Consider the following 12679-nt stretch of genomic DNA (forward strand, 5'->3'; position numbering starts at 1 on the left):
CATTCTCATACTTTGGGTTCTAGTCTTCTTAGTCATGCTATTTGTGATGATCCTCAAATATTTGTAGCAGCGAGAGGACAATCTAAGTGGGATAGTGCAATGGAGGAGTATTCTTCTTTGATGAAGAATCATACTTGGGATCTTTGTTCTCTTCCTAAGAGAAGAAAGTTAGTGTGATGCAAATGGTTGTATTGTACTAAGTTTGTTGCTAATAGTTCTATTGATAAGTACAAGGATCATCTTGTTATGAAGGGATTTTCATCAGTTGAGGGTATTGATTACACTAAGAAATTTTCCCCTATCACCAAGATGAACTCTATTTGCCTTGTATTATCCCTTGCATCTTCTTAGGGATGGCTCATTTTTTGGATGGATGTGAAGAGTGCATTCTTGCATGGTGATCTTACTGAGAAAATTTACATGGAGCAGCCTCAAGGATTTGTGCAAGATTCCTCCTTGGTTTGTAGACTTTGACACTCATTATATGGTCCCAAACAGGCCCCTTGAGCTTGATATGAGAAGATGGACTCTTTTATGCTTTCTACAGGCTTCACACACTACCATTCTGATCCTACAGTCTACATTCAATGTCTTGAGGCTAAGGTTTTGATCCTTGTGCTATATGTTGGTGATCTTCTTGTCATAGTAGCTCATCCTCTATGATTACAATTGTCCAAAGAGCATTGATGGACCAATTTGAGATGACCAATCTTGGTCTGCTACACTATTTTCTTGGTCTCTAGATTATTTAGTCCTCTACTAGAATTTTTGTTTATCAACAGAAGTATGATCTTGACATGCTTCACCACTTTGACATGCTTGATTGCAAGCCTACTCCAACACCTTTTTAGTCAAGTGTCATATTTTCTACCTCCTTCCCTTCACCTTCAGTGGATCCTACATCGTACCAATACTTAGTTGGTAGCTTGTTGTACCTGACACACACTCATCATGATCTCTCCTTTGCAGTGGGTCTTGTCTCTCAATTTTCACATGAGCCTCATGAGAGTCATTGGCAAGATGCCAAGAATATTTTGAGATACATTCAGGGCACATTGATGTATGGAATTCATTACACATTAGGGACTCCTCACATTGTTGGCTACACTAACTCAAATTAGGTCGGTGATGTTGATGATTGGAAGTCTACTTCTGGCTTTGTTTTTTATCTTGGCTCTAGTCCTATCACATGGTCGTATAAGAAGTAGCATGCTCATGCACTTTCATCTATAGAGGTTGAGTATCGAGTAATGGTGCTTGCTAGTTAGGAGATTTTATGGCTTTGATAGCTGATGATTGAGTTTGGTTTTCCTCTTGATTGTCCCACTATTCTATGGTGCGATAATCAAAGTACTATTCATGTTTCCCACAACCTGGTGGAGCATCAATGCACTAAAAACATTGAGCTTCATATGCATTTTATTTGTCATCTAATCTAGGATTGTGTTCTCTCTTTGGAGTACATTTCCACTGATGCATAGGTTGCTAACATCTTCACCAAGTTATTTGCATCGCCTCACTATCTTTAGTTGTGGTCTATACTTGGGGTTTCAAAAGTTGTCCTTGGGGGATCTTCTTGAGGCCTTCCTTCCTTCATTTTTTTTTAGCATGTTTTTTCTATCTCTCTTTGGAGAGGGGTTTTTCCCACTGGTTTTTCTCCTTTGTCTTCGATTTACAGAGATTTCTTTGTTTTGGGTACCTGATCAGGCCTTAATGCCAGGACCCATTTTTTGGCTTTCATAGCTTCGCTAGGTTAGCTTCCTCCTAAGCTTTGCTTAAGGGGGGGGGGGGGGGGGGATGTTAGAGTAATTATTTGTTGTGCTTATTAATTAGATCATCTTGGTTTAGTTAATTAAGTTGTTTATTACTCTAGTTACTTAAGCTTACTCTTAGGTGCATATAATTAATATTTTATATTAATTATAATGCACAAACCTAGTTTTCTTTCCTTTTAGGGTTTTTTTCACCTTTAAGGTTGAACTTTTTTACTTTTTGTTTTCATAAATTGTAATACAATTTTTCTCTCATACCGTTGAGATTTTTCAAGCTCTTCTTTTTCCTTTTCTGGTTTCTCTTCAATATAGGCTATTTGCATGCAAGTGTTCTTGGCGATCTGTGAAGTTGGTTTTCACAACTTCTACACTTTTTAGAGAACTAGGCCCTATTAAAAGCCTCAACCCTATTAGGAGTTGGTAGTACAATTACAATTGTATGAAAGAAGAGCCCACTACCCTAACATGTAATTATACAATATAGTGTCTTTATACAAAATGAGATAGATAAAAAAAACCTCTTTATTGATGAATGGTTTACTTTGTATAGCTCTAATCTAATATCAAAACTTGCATCATAGATCTCTCATAAAAGTTTTCATATCACATGCTCAGTTTGTATATGCTTAATATACTTCACATTCACATTACATCACATCCACATACTTTGCAAGTAATGACTCTTTACTTATACTATTTTCTTTCACAAAAAATCTTATGCAATCAGCTTGATACAATCACACATTATGCTAACTTAGGGTAAACATCTAGGATTTCATCCCTATAGAATGAAGTAATTATTTCATGACCAAAATAATTCTTTAACACTTTATTCCTTTGTTTCTACTCTACTTTGTTCTATTAAGTATATTGGCTTTACTAGTGTTTTACTTGTAACTTTGTCTTTCCCATTTGTATAGAGCTACGCACTTAGGTACATCATCATGACACTCTATTCTACCTATCCTTAATTTTACACATGCCAATTATCTTTGTAACCTTCGTAATACCAAAAATTATCTCTGTACTACCAGTGAAACTATCTAATACTTAGACAATTCTTCATCTCTAACTGTAGAATTGTCAACTATATATTATGTCATCTTATTATGAGATATATGTTTCCATAAATAACAATCCTACCTAACCATATTTCCAGCAATCTCCCTCTTTGGCATTGATGGCAACATATGGGAAATTGGCTAAGTCCCAAAATGTTATACAAAAACTTTCCAAAATTGGCCTCCAAAACTTTACAAAATTACAAAAAAAATTGTAGATCATTACATTTATATCCATCTTTCCTTACATCTCTTCATACAATATAATACTAAGTACCATTGCTTCCCCTTATTATTTTCTTACTATACATAGTTTTACTTTACACATTTTTTCTTGTATTCTTTCCCTTTAACATCAATGACAAGGGTGTCAAAACTTATTTACATATCAAAATTATGACTCAATACCTCTTTTTAGGCTATCAAGAAAGAAATATTGTTACCAAAACTGAGTGCAAGGCTCCTCATGTTCTTCTCCAATGAGTCCTTTACTCTTTATGAAATGCTAAGAAGAGCACACAATCCATAAGATGTTATCTCCACTACATTCAAATCTAAGTAAACAAAACTATCAAAGTATGTCTTAACTAATAGACATTCCTCCAACTAATGTTCAATTGTGCATAATTTTATAGATAGTTCTTCTCTCAGAAGTGAGAACCCTTTTGTTATATTTTTCTTCCTTTATTCTAGCAGACTTGTCTCATCATAAGTCTTTCTAACATGTGCTTCAATTGCTTCAATCTGCACACTAGGTTTACTTAACTAATTTTCTAATGCTTCTACTTATGTGTAGTTCCATTTAAGTTTATTATCAATGTCTTTTGTAAAGCTAAAAGACATTGAACATTTTTCATATAGAAATTTTCCTTCAAGCTCACACTTCCTTAATGCCTTGATGCATGTATCAAGAGTCAATAAGTCATTTTTGATGTTCTAACAGACAATGTCAAACATCTGTGTACATGCTTGGCTTCAGCTTGTGTTGCTCCAACTTCTTACACACTTGTGAATTCAGCATCATATGCTTGAATCAAATCTTTGGCTCTATCCTCAAGCTTTGGATCAAATGACCTCACATGCATGACTCCCTAGAATTTTTCAGTTACCTCCAAAAGATTTTTCGGAAAACTCTTGACCTATTTATTCTTGTTGATAATCTTGTTGAGGAATGATATCAACTCTATTTGATCATCATCATCTAAACCAGTTAGTGTAGCTAAGGTGATAGATGTGTTTGGTGAACTTTCCTTCTCATCCTCCTCTACTTCCTTCTTCCTTTCTTCTTCTCTTCTCTTTTCCTCCTCTTTTTTCTTCTCATCTTCCTTTCTTTTGATTTCTTCATCCTTTTTCTTCTTCTTCCTTTTTTTTCTTTTCTTCTTCTTCTATCTTCTTCTTCTCGTCTTCTTATTTTCTCTTATTTTCTTCTTCTTCCTTCTTTCTCTCTCTTCTTCTTTCCTCTTCTTCTCCTCTTCTTTCTTCGTTTTCTTCTCTTCCTCCTTATTTTTCTCCTCTTCTTCTTTCAATTTCTTTGAACATTTTCTACTCTCTTTTTTTTTTTCTTCTCTTCTTCTTTCTTCTCATCCTCTTTTCTCTTTTCCTCTTTGGATTCATCATTTCTCTTCTCTTATTCCTCATCTAAGCTAGAGTAATAAATGATATTGGCAACAATATTTGGCCCAAGATCCTTGAAAGGATCTTTTGCAATGTTTACTATCACCTTTGTGATACCAACTTGCATATGTTAATCTCATTATGGTTTTGACAAAGTAGTGAGAAAACACTTAGTCATTATCTAGCATAGTTGGTTGGTCATCACTACAACCAAGCCATTACTTAGGTTGAGTGCATAATGCATTTTGAGTGAACAGAGTAAGCAGAGTGATCCATGTGAATCAAGTGATCAGAGCATGGAGAGCATATGTGTCTAGAAAATACATGTTGAGTGATATGTTGGTATCTGTCGAGTCACTTTAGTGCAAAGAAAATAGCTAATATTGAGTAGCTAGTGAGTGTCAAGTGATTCAAGAGTCAAGCAAATAGCACAAGAGCATAGTTAAGGTTGAGCATCAGAAGCCTATTAATGTTGATTAACCAGTTAATGACATAGATGTTTTTAATGGAACAAACTTCTATGTAAACCATTTTTTTCTGAAATAATCTTGAAATTTGGATATCAAGAGATAAGGATGGATTCATATCATGTATCCCTATGAAACCCATGCAATCAATCAGAAAAAGAGAAGCATTAGGCAACAATAGCAATCAACAAAAGTCATTGATTATTACCTAAGATTGTCTCCATGATGCCTATTTAAAGAGGCAGACACTAAGGGGTAGTAGTGTGCAAAGACAGATACTAAGGAGAGTAGCATGTGACAAAGATGTTAGAAATAGATAATACCGAGAGGAGGGGGGTGAATTAGTATTTTTAATCTTTTTGCCCACAACTGGATATTATTAATTAATTTAATTCATGCATAAGGAAGTGAACCAATAATGTTGAATAGTATAAAAAACCATACACAAAAAGAGCTCATAACACCATATTTTGTTAACTAGGGAAACCCTGGCCAACAGAAAACCCTGGCAGGGATGAAACCCACAAGATGATTCAGTATATATATGAATCTAGTTAAGGATATTGGCCCTTTTAGGAGTCTATGAAGAATGTATAGTGTCTCCATATCTTGTTAGGAGACTAGGCCTTGTTATAAGTCTCAACCCTGTTAGGAGTTTCTTCAACCCTGTTAGGAGTTGGAGGATCATATACAAATGTTTACAAGAAGAGCCCACTACCTAGCATGCAACTATACAATAATTTCTTTAAGAGAATAGATATACAAACAATATTAGATCACTTTTTGTACTTTGCAATTCTTTTGATTGCTAGTTCTTCATACAAAGAGTGATTGTGCATACATCAATTTGCATCATATCTCACATTATCATAACATTACTTTGCATCACATATCATAGCATCACATGGAATACTAACTTCACAATTGAAGTTCTTTACTTATATCAATTATATTAATAAATTCTTCCTTAGTTGGCTCACATATCATCCTTAGATTCAACTCGTCAAAAAACAATTCTATAAGTCATACAACTCAATTTGATGACATCCTCTGTTTTGCACTATGAAGTAACTTCATAGGCATTTCCTTCATAACTTGAAATTGGTTGCTCGTATGGACATGTGCACTGGTATGAATCATCAAAGTGATGGCATGCATCTATGGTTAACTATGCAAGAGAATATTCCAAGGGAATATTCCACTATCAATAAATCTCATCATGTTGTTGTAACATTGTCCAATACTTAGACAAGTTTCCTTCACAAATAATCACAATTAAACTACAAAACATGTGTTGCAATTAATGACAACCACATATCTCACCTAATTTGACTAACTGGTCATATTGCCAACAATCTCCCCATTTGGCATTGATAGCAACATTTTGGGAAAATTGGCTAAATCCCAAAAATGTTTTCATACTAATCAAAGTAAATAACCATACATAACACAGTAAAAACATTATATTCATGTTTTGAAAAAAGATTGCATCCCTTATAACTTTGATTACAAAGTTTGCTTAAGGAAAAGCTTACTACTATATGTCAAAGTACAACTATATAACTTGTAATTACAATTTTCCTTATTTCTCCCCCTTTGACATCAATGAAAAAGGTGTCAACAAAAAGAAAAACCTATCAAAATCTGAATGTTGCATCAAAATTTGGAAAAACAATCATTGAAGTTAGTCTTCAACTACGCAAGATGTTTCTTCCAACTTTCTTTTAGTGCATCTGACACACTTATTAGCACACATAAAACATATGTGGTTAACTCTATTGCATTCAAGGCTATAGCCACAAACTTTTCATATGAATTCTTAGCTACCAAGTATTCCTCCGACCGATTTTGTAACAATGTAATATATGTGGATAAATGGTCCCTCAAAAGAGTAAATCTCTTTAGATCTTTCTCCTTTTCTACTTGTATGTCTTAGATGCTATCATGAAGTGCTTGCATTGTATTCTTAAAGGTTTCGAGTTTTTTATTCTATTTCATAAAGTTATCAGTGAGCATCTAAAGCTTAGTTATCTTCTCTTTGATTTTCTCATCAAAACTGTGAAGGTGAAGGCATGCCAAGTTGCACTTAGCATATATATGTTTCCCTTCTTCCATACTTTACCTCAATACCTTAATGCATTCATTTAATTTTTTTGTATCATTTCTTATATTTGTACACATAGTATTAATAAGTTTACCATCATGCTCAGTCTGTGCTTGAATTGTAGCAACATTGGTAAGCATTGTACACTCATTATCAAAGGTTTTACACACACTTGTTGCTCTCTACTAAATGTCTGCAGATGCATCAGCAAAGCTTACTGTCTTCTCCAATCTATCCAAAATTGAAGTTAAAGTCTTCTCAATTGAGTTAACTAATTTCTTCTTTTCAAGGAATTTACTTAAAGAAGATATAAAATTGTGCACTTCATCTTCATTATTTGACTGTACTACTAAGGTGACCACTACCACTTGTGTAGGTGGTGTAGAGGGTTTCACTATAGTTTTTGCTAAGGGCACACTTGCAGTAGTTGCCTCAGTCATAGATTCAAATTTATTTTTAGTATATACACCTTCTTTCTCTTGGTCTTGTTCTTCTTCTTCATTAGAAGAGCTATTATAATCAACAATATTGCCAATAATGATAGAGCCAAAATCTTTGAATGTATCTTCAGTTTTATCCACTGTTACATTGGTGTTATCCACTTGCATAGATTCACTATCAATGGCAATGTGTGGTGAATCACTTGGAATTGAAGTTTCAACTAGTTGCTCAAAACTATGAGGTGGACTGATTGCTACCACAATAGGGCTTGTCTTCTGTGACTGTGCACTCTCCTTCGACTCCTTAGGCATAGTAGACATGTATGTGACTATTTCCTTTTGAGTTTCCACATTCACTTCTTCATAATTTCCTCCCATAAGAAGAATAGATCTCTTCTTATTTCTCAACAATGGTGTTATTTTTTTAAGAATTTCCTTTATTTCTTCATCATTATTTAATATACATAGCATTTTCACCATATTCATCCTTATTTTTTTATCATCCTCAATTGCTCTACTTTTTCTATTTCTTAGTCTATTGTACAAATCTTCAAGTATTTGACCTTTTATGCTATCAAACCTTTTATCTTTCATAATCATATTTCAAACTACAACATTTTCTACTTGTGTCATATCCATATTATTGTAGAAATCATAATATTGATTCAACTACACAAAGTTGTTGTCATTAATAATTTGCACATTGAGATTTTCTATTTTTGCCTTCCATGTTTTTCTTTCTGCTGAAGTCTTTGCTTCCTGATCTGCTAGCTCTACTAGTCTATCACCAATTTCTTCTTCAAATTCTAAGGAACTAATTTGCAAGGTTCTTCTCCTCTTACTTGGTCCACTTGTTGTTTGCTTGACTCTCTTCCTAGGAGGAGTTTTTTTTCCTCAAATCTTGTGGACTTTCTTGGTGTTGATGCTTCCTTTTTTTTCTTTGGTTTCCTCAAGGGTTGTTGTTTTGCAACTACTACATATGGCACTACAGGTGCTTTTGCACTTGTCTGTGCAATTGTGACCTCTTTAGTAGGTTCAACCATCACAATAGGTGTAGGGATCAATAGTTCAATTTGACCACTGGCCTTCATTTCTGAGGCTATCCCTTTCACCTCTTCAAATTCCTTTCTAGACATCCTTGAATCTTTTAAGATGGAATCAATCACTTTATTTACTTTCTTCTTGATATCCTTGTCCATTACATTTATTTTGACTTCTTTCATCTTTTCAACATATGTACCCCATCTAGGGCATCCAGAATCAACTTCAAAGTGTAGAATTATTTGTGTAAAGCCTCCAATTAGTTCAACACTCATTTCATAACCCATAGGTTCAATGAACTTCACTCAAGGAACTATTGCCTCCATGCATGTGAAATATTTTTCTACCATGAAACATAGTTCATCTTTGTATTTTTCTATTAGTGTAGGAGGTATCCTATACCTTTGCTTCATTTTAGCTTGGAATGATCTTGTCATTCTATTAATATCATTATCCTTGACTATTTTTTATTTAGATATGTAAGCACGAGTGATAATTTGCATTATACACTTGCTTCTATTCCAATTTGAAATACCAAGAAATTTCTTTGTTGCATAGAAGAATATATGAGTCAGTAGGGATTCAAACCTAAAGACTGCACTCCTAGACTGAGTTCAAATAATATCACATAGATTAACCTTTTCACCCTTTACTGCCATCACATAAGTTGCATGAAGAAATTTGGTAGGGACTGAATCTATCCTAGAACCATGGTTGAACTTATATCCCAAATTTTACTGATAAGTCTCACTCCATCATCTTGAATGGTGTTGATGTTCATGTTTCTACCATCAAAACTTGTGTTGATATTTGTTTCAACTAATTTGTGCACATTTTTTATGTTCATAAGATTGCATCCTTCATTGTTCAAACCTATGACCTTGTGAATTAGGTCATTATCGATGCATATAATTGAATCTCCCAACCATAGAAGGTCATCATGAACTCTTCTCAAAATGATTCTTTTCCATTCATGGTTATCAAAGTTTGTATATAACATATGCTTAACTAGGTTAAGTTGTTCTAGGTATGCATATTCTAGTCTCAATGATAAATCATTATTGCACATTCTCTCCAATTCCTTATGAATCTCAGTATCTCCTAAGCTTTTTGTTTTATAGTGAATGTAACTTCTTATGTCTTTGATATGAAGAACATTTTTTGGTACTTGTGAAAATGCTCCAATGGAATCATCAAGTAAGGAAACAAATGGGTGTTTCTTGAAGTTATATCTAGGTCTATCACTGATATTAAACACTCCTTGTGTTTCCATTACTAAAAATATGCTCAACGAATTTGAAAAATACCTCAATTTCATGTTTAGGGTTTTCAACAATCATATGTATCTACAAACTTTTTCAAAAAGTCAAATCTCTCTTCAATCTTGCACTTAAGATTTCACACAAGAAAATGATGATTGTAAATCAATTTACATCCTTTAAATCTTTTGCAATCTATACTTTGCATTAAATGCATATCTACCACCAGTTTAAAGTATTGTCTATGTATAACAAAGAGGTTATTTTTCTTACATAACCTTATACTAGTCATATTAAGAAATGTGTACTTCACTGTAGACTCCTCTCAATGTCTAGTATATACTACTAAATGTGCAACTTGTGATATTCTCTCTAACATCAGTTATTATTAACTAATGCATTGTTTTACTGAGAATTCTTAATGTAGGTAGGTTAGGTCATAGACACTAAGTGACTTTACTATCTTATCAGGTACATTAGGATGTGGTTCTTCCTAAACTATATGAGAACTTCTAGTTTCTTTTGACTTTACAAATATTTCCTTAAATTCTTTTGTCAAATCCTTCATTTATTCCTTCAAACTGTCATCATTTCTTATATTGTTCCTTCTTTAGTTCTAATTCTTGCTAAGGTTTCTTCTATCCATCCTACAAAACTTTTTTGTGTGTCCAAAGTTATTACATAATTGACATACAAGTAAATTCCTTCTTTTTTCATTATTTTGGTTGTAAGGTGCTCTGCAATTCATTGCTATGTGTCCAAGATTATTGCATCTGTAACAAACAATTTGTGTTCTTTCTCCACTTTCATTACTATGAGATCTTCTTTTATTGCCTACATGGTTAGTGTTCCTAAAAATTCGATTATTTGCATCATCATTATCAAATTTAGGTTTCTTACAATCTACTCCATGATGTCCATATCCATGATAATTATGACAATAAAAATTTGAAATAGGTTTAAAAGAATTTCCTTTGTAATCATTTCTAGTATGTTCAAGTTCATTATACCTAGCGTGAGATTCATTTCTTCTATTTTCCTCATCTTGATCAAATTCTTTAGATTTCTCAGAGTGAGTAACATTCTCTTTGTCTTTAGATGTATCATTTTTTTTGCTTATGTTTAGATCCTTTTTAACTTTAGGAGTATCAAGTTCTTTTCTCTCAATAGATTTCTTGGTGGATTGTCCAAGGAAGAATCCAAGTCCATTCTTGTCATAACTAGGTCTCTGTATAGATATTTATTCTTCAATATTTTCACTACTAGTATATAATTTCTCAAGTTGTTGTTTGGTTTGCATTAATTCACCTTTCACAATAGTGTTGTATTTCTCTAATTTTGCGTGCTCCAACTTGATAGATTCATAATTGGGATCTTAGATCTGCATTTTTAGATTTTATTTCAGAGTCATTCTTTCCTTCATTTTTCTTCATACTTAGCTTGAGTTCAACTATTTTTAACTCATCTTTCAAGATCTCATTTTCTTTCTTTAGATCTTCAATATCATCATCATTGATTTTCTCACTAGGTCCTTTTTGCTTCAGGTCATCTATCTTGTCCTTTAGTTCACCAATGTAAGCTTTTGCATCTTTATATCTATCTTTTAGGCCATCTCTTTCATCAGTAAGGAGATCAATTTGTTCAAGAGCTTCTTCAAGATTCTTTTTCAACTATTCTGTATCCATAGGGATCTTATTCAAGTTGTTAAGCCTCTTCTGAATAACTAAGCTTTGATACCAATTGTTAAAAATAGATAATACTAAGAGGGGGGTGAATCAGTATTTTCAATATTTTTGTCCACAACTAGATATTATTAATTACTTTAATACATGCATAAGGAAGTAAACCAATACTACTAAATAGTATAAACAAACATACACAAAGAGAGTTCATAACACCATATTTTGTTAACTAGAAAAACCCTAGCCAAGGGAAAATCTCGGTGGGGATGAAACCCACAAGATGATTCATTATATATAACAATCCAGTTAAGGATATTGACCCTGTTAGGAGTCTATGAAGAATATATAGTGCCTTGAGTCCCTATTAGGAGACTATACCTTGTTAGAAGCCTCAATCCTATTAGAAGTTTCTCCAACCCTATTAGGAGTTGGTGGATCATATATAAATGTGTGCAAGAAGAGCCCACTGCCCTAACATGCAACTATAAAATAAGTTCTTTAAGAGAATAGATATTCATACAATACTGGATCACTTGTTATACTTTACAAATTTTTTGATTATCAGTTCTTCATACAAAGAGTGATTGTGCATACATCAATTTGCATCATATCTCGCATTATCATAACATTACTTCGCACCACATATCATAGCATCACATGGCATACTAACTTCACAATTGAAGTTATTTACTTATATCAATCATATTAATAAATTCTTCCTTAGTTGGCTCACATATCATCCTTAGAGTTGGCTCATCAAGATTTAGTAATCAAAACAATTATGTAAGTCATACAACTCAATTTGCTGATATGCTTTGTTCTGCACTATGAAGTAACTACATTGGTATTTCCTTCATAACTTGAACTTGGTTGCTCATATGGACATACGCACTGGTATGCATCATTAAAGTGAAATCATGTATTTATGGTTAACTGTGCAAGAGAATATTCCAAGGGAATATTATGCTATCAATAAATCTCATCATGTTGTTGTAACATTGTCCAATACTTAGACAATTTTCCTCGACAAATAATCACAATTAAACTTCAAAATATATGTTGCCATTAATAACAACCACATATCTCCCCTAATTACACTGATTGGTCATATTTCCAACAAAAAAGGCATGGAGAAGATTCTTAAGTGAAATTTAAGCATTGTAGATGCAGTTGATGAGAGCTAAACTAGTTGTGAAGACAAGAAATCAAAGGTCAAAGAAGATACATTCAATCAGAAGG

Source organism: Cupressus sempervirens, chromosome 1 (assembly GCF_028749045.1).
Source record: "Cupressus sempervirens isolate cs-2001-9-10 chromosome 1, ASM2874904v1, whole genome shotgun sequence".
Taxonomy (NCBI): domain Eukaryota; kingdom Viridiplantae; phylum Streptophyta; class Pinopsida; order Cupressales; family Cupressaceae; genus Cupressus; species Cupressus sempervirens.